At 34.8% G+C, this 10,337-nt stretch overlaps 1 pseudogene; it reads left to right on the top strand.

The window, feature by feature from the left end:
* The first annotated feature begins 280 nt into the window (after positions 1-280).
* LOC137757669 (F-box only protein 28 pseudogene) lies at positions 281-9,840 on the top strand (annotated as a pseudogene).
* Positions 9,841-10,337: the final 497 nt, after the last annotated feature.

The following is a 10,337-nucleotide window of genomic DNA, read 5'->3' as shown; positions in this document are numbered from 1 at the left end:
GGAACTGGGTGGGAACTTTTATTATATAGTCTTTTGACCCACGTGAATATACTACCTATTCAAAAGTTAAATAAAAATATAAAATGGGCAGGGAAAATAAACAAACATTTTTTCCAAAGGAGCTATGCAAATGGCCAATAGGTGCATGAAAAGATGCCCAGGATCACAAATAATCAGAAAAATGCAAATCAAAACCACAATGAGATACCACGTCACACCTCTCAGAATGGCTATCAGCGAGAAGACATGAGCTAACAAGCATTGGTCAGGATGTGACAAAATGCGAAAAAGGGAACAACTGGGCACTGTTGTTTGCAGTACAGATTTGTTCAGTCAGTATGGGAAACAATACGTAAGTTCCTTAAAAAATTAAAAATATACCTACCATATGATCCAGAAATTCCATTTCTGAATATATACTCAAAGGACTCATCAACAGATGAGTGGAAAAATATTATATATAATACATATCAGAATCATGTGGCATGAGTCATTCCTTTTTCTCTCCCCTTTGATTTACAACTAATTACACATCCATAACTGAAAAAGAGTACATCTGCACAACATACCAGGACACCCAAGAGACCTGTGTTTCTTCAAGTCTGTGGATTAATCCTCAGAGGTAGCTGTGCAGTGAGGGGAATGGTGGCAGAGCTGACAGTGGCTGAGACAGTGGCAGCAGAGAGGTGAAAACAGGTCCAGCAGCAGGCCAGCACCGTCTTTCTTTCTGGCAGAGGAAGTGGAGAGTGTAGGTGTTGAATGTGGGTCATCCAGCTGCACATATCACAGCTGGAGGGACCTGTTGCTCTCCTTGAGAAGGAACTGTGATAACTTGGGGGTGGGAAAGGAAAGGGAAGTAAGCAGACAAAGGAAACAAAGTTAAAGTGTCCCCTGCTGTCAGCTCAGGGATTCTCCTACAAGGACCACCTGCAGACCTCTGGAAGTCCCGCACTTGAGGATCCCCCTACAAAGCCTTGGGCACACCCAAAGTCCCATGTTCTAAGCACACACCTCCCCCAACTATGATGCCACCCCTTTTTTCTCCACCATGTGCGTACGTGTGTGTGTGTGTGTGTGTGTGTGTGTGTGTGTGTGAACAACAGAGAGACAGATATCAGTCAGTGGCGAATCAGCTCTGATAAGAGAAACCAAAAACTTGTGCTATAACACCACCTTCTGGAAAAGAAAAGGAAAAATCCTAATTACCAATCTGTTGGTAAAATAAAATTAAATGAAACTTTGCTTAAATAAGAACGGTGTTCACCACCTCAAATGCAAATGTGGCAGTGACACATGGCATCCAAAAATATAAAGAATTACAATATATTGTAGCACAAAATGATGGTTTTCCAGCAACCAAACCCAAAGACACAGAATATTGTGATCTAACTGATAAAGAAAGCAAAAGACCTGTTAGGAAAAAAATTCAGTGAGCTACAACAAAACTCAGAAAGACAACACAGTGGTATCAGAAATAAAAATGATGAACAGAAGGAGTACTTTAACAAGCCCATTGAAATTGTAAAAAAGGACTGACCAAATTCTGGAGCTGCAGAACTCAATGAATGAGATGGGGAATGCATTATATAGTATAGGAAATGGAGCATATCAGATAGAAAAGAGAGAATAAGTGAGAGAGGATATAAATATAGAAATAATTCAGGTGGAAGAGGAAAGGGAACTAAGTTTTTTTAAAATTGAAGAAAGCCTCGAAAACTATCAGACCCCATTAGGAGAGCCAGCATAATATTAGTGGGTATACCAGAAGAAGAAGAGAGGAAAAAAGGAGGAGAGAGTTTATTTAAAGAAATAATAGCCAAGAACTCCCCAAACCTAGGGAAGAAACTGGGTATAAAAGTCCACAATGCTAATAGAAACTTTATTATCTCTATGAAAACAAACGTTCTCCAAGATGCATAGTATGAAAACTGTCAAAAGTCGATCATAAAAATAAGACAGATTTTTCAGCAGAGACTCTACAGGCCAGGAGAGGGTGGAATGAGATATTCAAAATATTAAAAGATAAAAATGCCAGCCAAGAATATATTTTATTTGGCAAAGTTATCCTTCAGACCTAAAAAAAAAAAAAGCTGAGGAAATTTACCATCACTAGAGAGGCCTTACAAGAAATGTTGAAAAGAGTTGTTCGAGCTGAACCAAAAAGACAGAATTAGACAACAGTAAATCTTTTTAAGAGTAGTAAATTTTTATGTATCAGTAACTATTCTAAATGTTAATAGATTGAACTCACCATTCAAAAGAGTGTTGGATCGATAAAAACAACAACAACAAAAACAAGATCCAACTATATGCTGCCTAAAGGAGACTTATTTCAGCTCTAAAGACACATACAGGCTCAAAAGTGAAAGACTGGAAGATGATATTCCAACCAAATGAAAACCAAAAGAAGGTGGTGTAGCCATACTTATATCAGAAAAATAGACTTCAAGCCATCTTTGGCTTGAGGGTAGCAAGAGACAAAAAAGATTATCATATAATAATAAAGGTGTTAGTACTACAAGAAGACATAAAAACTGTACAGATATACACTCCCAGCACCTGAGCACTAAAATATACTAAGCAAATAACAATAGATCTGAAGGGAGAAATAGGCAACAATACAATACTTGTAGAAAACACAATACACCACTATCAACAATAGACAATCCAGACAGTAAATCAACAAGAAAACATTGGAACCGAACCACGCTTAGAACAAACAAACTTAATAGACGTTTTAAGAACAATCTATCCAACAGCAGCTGAATATACAGTCTTCTCAAGTACACATGTAACATTCTCCAGGATAGATTATATAAGAGGCCACAAAACAAAAACCTGAAATTTTTAAAAGATTGAAATCATACCAATTATCTTTTCTGACCAATATGTTATGAAACTAGAAGTTGACAAAGAGGAAAGTGAGAATATCTTAAAATATGTGGACACCAAACAGCACATTACTAAAGAACCATAAGGCAAAGAAGAAATCAAAAGGGGAATAAAAATGTAACTCAAAACAAATAAAAATGCAAATACAGCATATCGAATAGTGTGGGTTGCAGTTAAGGCAGTTCTAAGAGAAAAATTTATAGCAACAATATATACCATATATTAAGAAAATAGAAAGATCTTAAAATCTTAAATGAACAGTTTAAGTTAACACCTCAGGGAACTAGAAAAAGAAAAGAACAAGTTAAGCCCAAAATTAGCAGAGGGAAGGAAATAAATGAAATAAAGTTCAGAAAAATCAGTAGAAAGGATCAACAAAACTAATAGCTTTTTCTTTGAAAATATAAACAAAATGGACAATTCGTTATTTAGAGAAGAAAAAAGAGAGATTCAATTAAATAAAATTAGAAATAAAAGAGAAGACATCACAACTGATGCTACACAAATACATAGAATCATAAGACTACTATAAACAATTATATGCAAATAAATTACATAACCTAGAAGAAATAGATGTATTTCTAGAAACACACAACCTACAAAGACTGAGTCCAGAAGAAATAGAAAATCTGAACAAAGCAGTAATGAATAAAGAGTTCGAGTTAGTAATCAAAAACCTACCAGCAGGTAAAACTCCAGGCCAGATGTCTTCACTAGAGAATTCTACCACACACTTAAAGAAGAATTTCACCAATTCTCACACTTTTCTAAAACATCAAAGAGGAGGGAATACTTCCAAATTCATCTTACGAAGCCAGCATTACTTTCATACAAAAACCAGGTAAGAATACCATAAAAAGAAAATTATAGATCAATATTCCTAATAAATATAGATGCAAAAGTTCTCAGCAGAATATAAGCAAACTGAATTCAAGAACACATCAAAAGAATTATACACCATGACCAAATGAGATTTATCCGTAGGATGCAAAGACAGTTCAACATACATAAATCAATACATGTAATGCATCATACCAATAAAATGAAAGCTAAAAAACCACATAATCATCTTAACAGAGGCAGAAAAGCATTTGACAAAATACAATATTCTTTCATGATAAAACCCTTGCTAGATGGGGAATAAAAGAAATATACTTCAATATAAGAAAGGCCTTTTAGAATGAACCCACATTTAGCATTATGCTAAATAGAGGAAAACTGAAAATGTTTCTTCTAAGGTCAGAAACAAGGCAAGGCTGCCCATTTTCACCACTCCTATTTATTTATTTACTTATTTATTTAATTTATTTGGCTGTGTTGGGTCTTTGTTGCTGCAGGCGGCCTTTTTCTAGTTGCAGCGAGCGGGTGCTACTCTTTGTTGCGTGGGTGTGCTTCTCGTTGTTGGGTAGCACGGGCTCCAGGCATGCAGGCTTCAGTAGTTGTGGCTCGCAGGCTCTAAAGCACAGGTGCGGTAGGTGTGGTGCATAGGCTTAGTTGCTCCATGGCATGTGGGATCTTCCCGGACCAGGGCTTGAACCTGTGTTCCCTGAATTGGCAGGCGGATTCTTAACCACTGCGCCACCAGGGAAGTCCCTCACCCCTCCTATTTATAGAGTACTGTAGGTTCTAGCTAGAGCAGTTAGGCAAAACAAAGAAATAAAATGCATCCAAATTGGAAAAAAGGAAGTGAAGTTGTCAATTTTTGCTGGTGACATAATCCTATGTATAGAAAATCCCAGTCAGTCAAAAAATTGTTGACATTAATCAACAATTTTAGTAAAGTTGCTGGATCCAAAATCAACCTACAGGAATCATTGCATTTCTTTACACCAATGGTGAAGAATAGCAAAAAGAAATTAAATAAACTAACCAATTCACAATAGCATCCAAACAGTAAAATACTGAGGAATAAACTTTTTTTAACAGCAGGAAATATAATTTAATCACATCATACCATATTACACTATGTAACATTCTATATTTTGCCTGTTGATATGTAACATAGTTAAGTTTATTACAAGCATTATTTCCTAAGACTTATGGTATAAGTGCTTCTTTCCAAGTATTACCACTTAGTGTTTATCTATATGTTAACATTAAGTAAATCAGTGATAAATGTATACAATGCAATATGCATTGTGCCATTTCTCCCTAGAAAACCAAAACAACTATAAAATCTAAAACAAGGCTATCAACATCACAGATGCATGTCTTGAGTAGGTTAACAGCATTTCCCCCTTAACATGAAGGTATTTTCATCAAAAATGCTTCATCATTTTTAGGCTAACATTACTTTAGCAGCAGCTGGTCTTCAGGACGAGTAGATCAGAAGCTTCAAGTGCTAAAGACACTGAATTACTCTGAGAAACATCCTTCCAGACGACTAATGAAAAGAAGTGAACTGCTGGTGTCACCTTAACATAAAATTGTGCATTTTCCCTTTCAATGTGTGATTTAGTTCATTTATATGATGACAACAAAGTTTTGAAGTTCTCACGGCACACCAGTGAGATGGACTGATTTGTCAAGAAACCTCTTATTTGTTTTAATATTTACACTATAACAATACAATAACTAGAAAAAGGTCAGTTCCTTGGTGGCTTTAAACCACATCAATTTCAATATCTGTTTTTCAAAATAATGATGCAATTAAATCTATGCTTCTGCAACAATAGTGCGATACAGTATCCTTTCCTAGATAAGGGAGCTGAGATTTATTCAAGTAGATGCTTTAAATGAGGTAGATTGTTGCCAATTACTTATCAATCTTGCATGTTTGACATAAAATATATTATGAAAAAGCTTAGGAACCAAAATATCTGCACAAAAAAATCTACCAAACTTTTCTGAAGGAAATTGAAGACACAAACAAATGATAACATCTCATGTTTATAAATTGGAAGAATTAATATCATTAACATGACCATATTCCCCAAAGCCATGTACAGATTCACACCCCATCAAAACACCAAAGACATTCTTCACAGAAATAACAGAAACAATTCTAAAATTTGTGTGGAAACACAAGTAACCCCAAATAGCCAAAGCAATTCTGAGGAAAAAGAACAAAGCTAGAGGTATCACATTGCCAATTCCAAACTATACTGCAAAGCCATAAATACCGAATGGTACTGCCAGAAAAATAGACATATCGACCAAGGGAACAGAATAAAATGCTCAGTATTAAATACCAGTATATACAATCAATTAATATTTGAAAACAGAGCCAAGAATACCCAATTCAGAATAGATAATCTCTTCAACAAATGGTTCCTTGATTAAGAGAAAAGAAAGGTCTCAAGTATAGCACGTCCTTGACTAAACGGCCTCAAGGGACTGAAAAAAGAACAAACTCTGCCCAAAGTTAGCAGAAGGAAGAATATAAAGATTAGATCAGAAGTAAATGATATAGGGACTGGAAAGACAGTAGAAGAAAATCCAAAAAAATTGTGTCTTTCTTTTAAAATAAATAAAGGTGATGAATATTAGGTAGACTAACCAAAAAGAAAAATTACCAGGGATTTAAAGAAACAAAATTATAAATGAAAGAGGAAACGTTACAACTATACCAGAAAAATAGAAAGTATCATGAGTGATACCACTGAAAACTATCATGTAAAAACACATTGAACAACTTAGAAAAAAAAAATTAGAAACATACAACCAACCAAAACTGAATTGTAATGAAATGGAAAATCTGAATAGAAAATTATGGAATCAGGAGATGGAATCACTAAAAATAAATTTCCCAATAAGGAAAGATCTAGGACCTGATGGCTTCATGGATGAATTCTGCCGAACTCTGAAAGCATAATTACTGCCAATACTTCTCAATTTTTTTGAAAGAACTAAAGAGGAGGAAACACTTCCAAACTGATTTTTGAGCTAGTATTACCCTGAAAGCATAGTCTAATATTGCACTACAAGAAAAGAAAATGTTTCTGATAAACATAGATGCAAATATTGTCAACAAAATACTAGGTTATGGAATTTAATAGCACATTAAATGGATCAAACATATCAAGTGAGACATAATAGGATGTAAGGATGGTTTCTCATACGGAAATCAATAAACATGATACACCACATTAACAAAAGAGTAAAATCACATGATTATCTCAATGGACTCAGAAAAGCACTTGACAAATTTTAATAATCTGTCATAATAAAAATACTCAACAAATTAGGTATAGAAGAAATGTACTTCAATGTAATAAACTTCCTATATGACAACACACAGCTATCATAATAATTGTGAAAAGCTGAGAGTTTTTTGGGTTTTTTTTCTCTAAAATCAGGAAAAAAACAAGGATACCCCTGTTTACCAATTGTCTTCAAGATGATATTGGAAGTCCCAGCTAGATCCATTGATTAGAGAGAAAGAAAGAAAGAAAGAGAGAGAGAGAGAGAGAGAAACAAGGAAGGAAGGATGGAAGGAAGGAAGGAAGGGAGGGAGGAAGGATATAAGGAAGGGAAGGAAGGAAGGAAGGAAGGGGAGGAGGGAGGGGTGAGTAAGGGAGAAAGGAAGGAAGAGAGAGAGAAAGCTAGAGGGAAAGGGTGGAAGGAAAGAAAGAAAAGAAAGGAAGAAAGAAAAAGAAGGAGAAAGAGAAGGAAAAAGACAGAAAGAGAAACAAAGAAAAATAAATACAAGCAGAAAACAAAAGTGAAGAAAGAAAAGGCAAACAAATTTTAAAAAACGTAGTCTCTGTCTGCAGATGATGTAATCTTATATATAGAAAATGTTAAACACTCCACCAAAAAGCTGTTAGAATTAATAAATTAATTCAGTAATGTTGCAGTGTACAAAAATCAGTTACGTTTCTATACATTAATGACGAAGTATTCAAAATAGAAGTTAAACAACCCCATTTATGATATTATCAAAAACAATGAAATAATTAATAATAAATTTAACCAATGAGGTAAAAGTTCTGTAAACTGAAAACTATAAGACATCGATGAAAGAAATTGGAGAAGTACAAATAAATGGAAAGATATCCTTATTCTTGGTTTGGAAGAATTAATGTGAAAGTGTTCATAGTACTCAAAGTCATGTATAGATTTAAAGCAATCTTAATCAAAATTCCAATGGCATTTTTTTCCCCAGTGAAGTAGAACAGTTGTGGCTCAAAGCAATGGATTAAAAAAAAAAAAAAAAGCCACAGCATTTTTGGAAAAAAATAAAGTAAGGAACAAAGAAGGGGGAATCACTCTTCCTGACTTCAGACTATATTGAAAGCTAACGTTAAAAAAAAAAAAAAATATATATATATATATATATATATATATAGTACTGGTATATCAATAGACTCATACCTCAGTGGAATATTATAGGGAGCCCAGAAAAAACCCACATATATATGGTCAACTGATACCTGTCAAAGGTGCTGAGAATACACAGTGAGGGCAATGAGAGTCTCTTCAATAACTGGCACTGGGAAAACTGGCTATCTAAACATGCAAAAGAATGAAACTGGCTTTTTAGACCAATCACGCAAATCAACTCAAGACTGATTAGTGATTTAAATGTGAGACCTGAAACTGTGAAACTCCTAGAAGAAAACATAGTAAAAACTGCTTAATATCGGCCTTGGCAATGTCTTTTTGAATATACTATCAAAAGCACAGGCAACAAAAATCCCAAGTGGGACTGTATCAAACTAAAAAGCTTCTGTACGTAAAGGTTGTGATCAGGCTATCAGTGAAAAGCCAACCTATGAAATGAGAGAAATGTTTAGAAACCCTGTATCTGATAAGTTAATATCCAAAAAGCATACAAGGAGTGGGAGAAAAGACTGACTACAAATAGGCTTAAAGAGTGTTTTTGTGCTGATAGAAATATACTACTTAAAGATGGTAAAAGTTTCATTACTCTGTAAGATTACTAAATAATATAGAATTGTTTTCTTATAATGTGTGAATTTTATGTTATAACACATTAATAAACATGTTTTTAAATGGGCCTTCCTGAAGACAATAGAGAAACAAAGCAGTGGATAGTTGAAGAAGGAGATGGCAGTCACATTCACAATGGCTTCTCTTCCACCATGCAATCTGCTCAGCAGCTGCCCTCACTCTCCTATTCTAGTTTAGCAACAGGAGTCCCAGTAGTGTTCAACCCCAGCACTGACTCTAGACCAGCTGCCTCAAAACAAACATTGATGGCAGTTGCCCATCATAACCACTAAAAACATCCTCAGCTTTATGTCCTATGATTAAATTAGCTAGCTCTACCTAATCTGTGAAAGAATGAACTTGGTCTGCCAGAGAATGTTGAATCAGGAATTTGTGTAAATAGAGAGGTATAATATATTTCAGTAACAATTTAAAACACAACTTGCAAGAAGAGAATCAGAAACAAACAAAAAAACTATTAATTACCTGCTCATGAAGACATCTTTACTGCTAGTGAAACAAGATTTTCAGTATTAAATATGAGTTTCCTAAAATATGTGGATTCGAATCTCTGTTGCTCCATCTCAGCAAATGTTACTGATGAAATTATGGTGAGCTGAGAAATGTCAGTTCTACCAGATTCTCCCAATGAGCTCATGAAGGACTTAAAGAGTTAGGGGTATTTTCTCCATGGCAATGGAATATTTTGATGAGAAAATTGTTTTAATTCTTCAGAAAAAATTACCATAATCGAATTAGTCTGGAATACTCATGGTTTTTCCTCCGGTTTCGGAACATTCTGCAGCCCTAACAATAATTCAGTGTTCTCCAAGCAAAGCCCTTAAACACAAGAGGTTACCAAACTCTAACAGCACATTAAAATAAGTAATGCTGATGTGGCTGTTCTCAGGTGTGAAATTTTGGAGCTTTATGTAAACCCAAATGAAAGAACAGCAAAAGCAGCTTCAAGACCAACACTAGAGCCTGCTAAAACAAATGCAGTACCTAGGTGAACAGTATGCATGGGTAGGGCAGAGAGAATATGAACTGTAAGTGATGGACTATACGGTAGAAATTTCCTCAGGGTGTGGGCAGAATGAGGAGCCTCCTCAGAAGTTTGTTCTAAAAATGTAGCAAAGCCACAGATTCTTTTCGAAAATCTAAATGCCTTCGGAATGAAATATAAATTGAATGTGATCCTAGCTGCAGAAGAGATAGCTTAGTAGCGTAAGTAATTATAGGCATATGAGAATGATGTGAGCAACATGGTGTCCCATAGGCTTTTAGACATTCAGAACACAAACTGGAATTTTCACAGTTGGAATATGCTTACCACTTCTCCTGGTTGGATTATTACATAGAATCTTTTTATTTTGTGATAAATTTTTGATAATCATACTAGGTCTGTCACGTTTTGAAGAATAAATATTTTTGTGCTGTCAACAAAGTACACTAGTTTGTTTCTGCATATATGTACCTACACACGTATTTTAAACAAACACAGACTTGACAGACTAGACCTTGAGTTTAATACTATACACATGAAAGAG

Source organism: Eschrichtius robustus (genome assembly GCF_028021215.1).
Source record: "Eschrichtius robustus isolate mEscRob2 chromosome Y unlocalized genomic scaffold, mEscRob2.pri SUPER_Y_unloc_1, whole genome shotgun sequence".
NCBI classification, from domain to species: domain Eukaryota; kingdom Metazoa; phylum Chordata; class Mammalia; order Artiodactyla; family Eschrichtiidae; genus Eschrichtius; species Eschrichtius robustus.
Note: the sequence above shows the minus strand (reverse complement) of the source record. Positions and strands in the feature narration are given on the sequence as shown.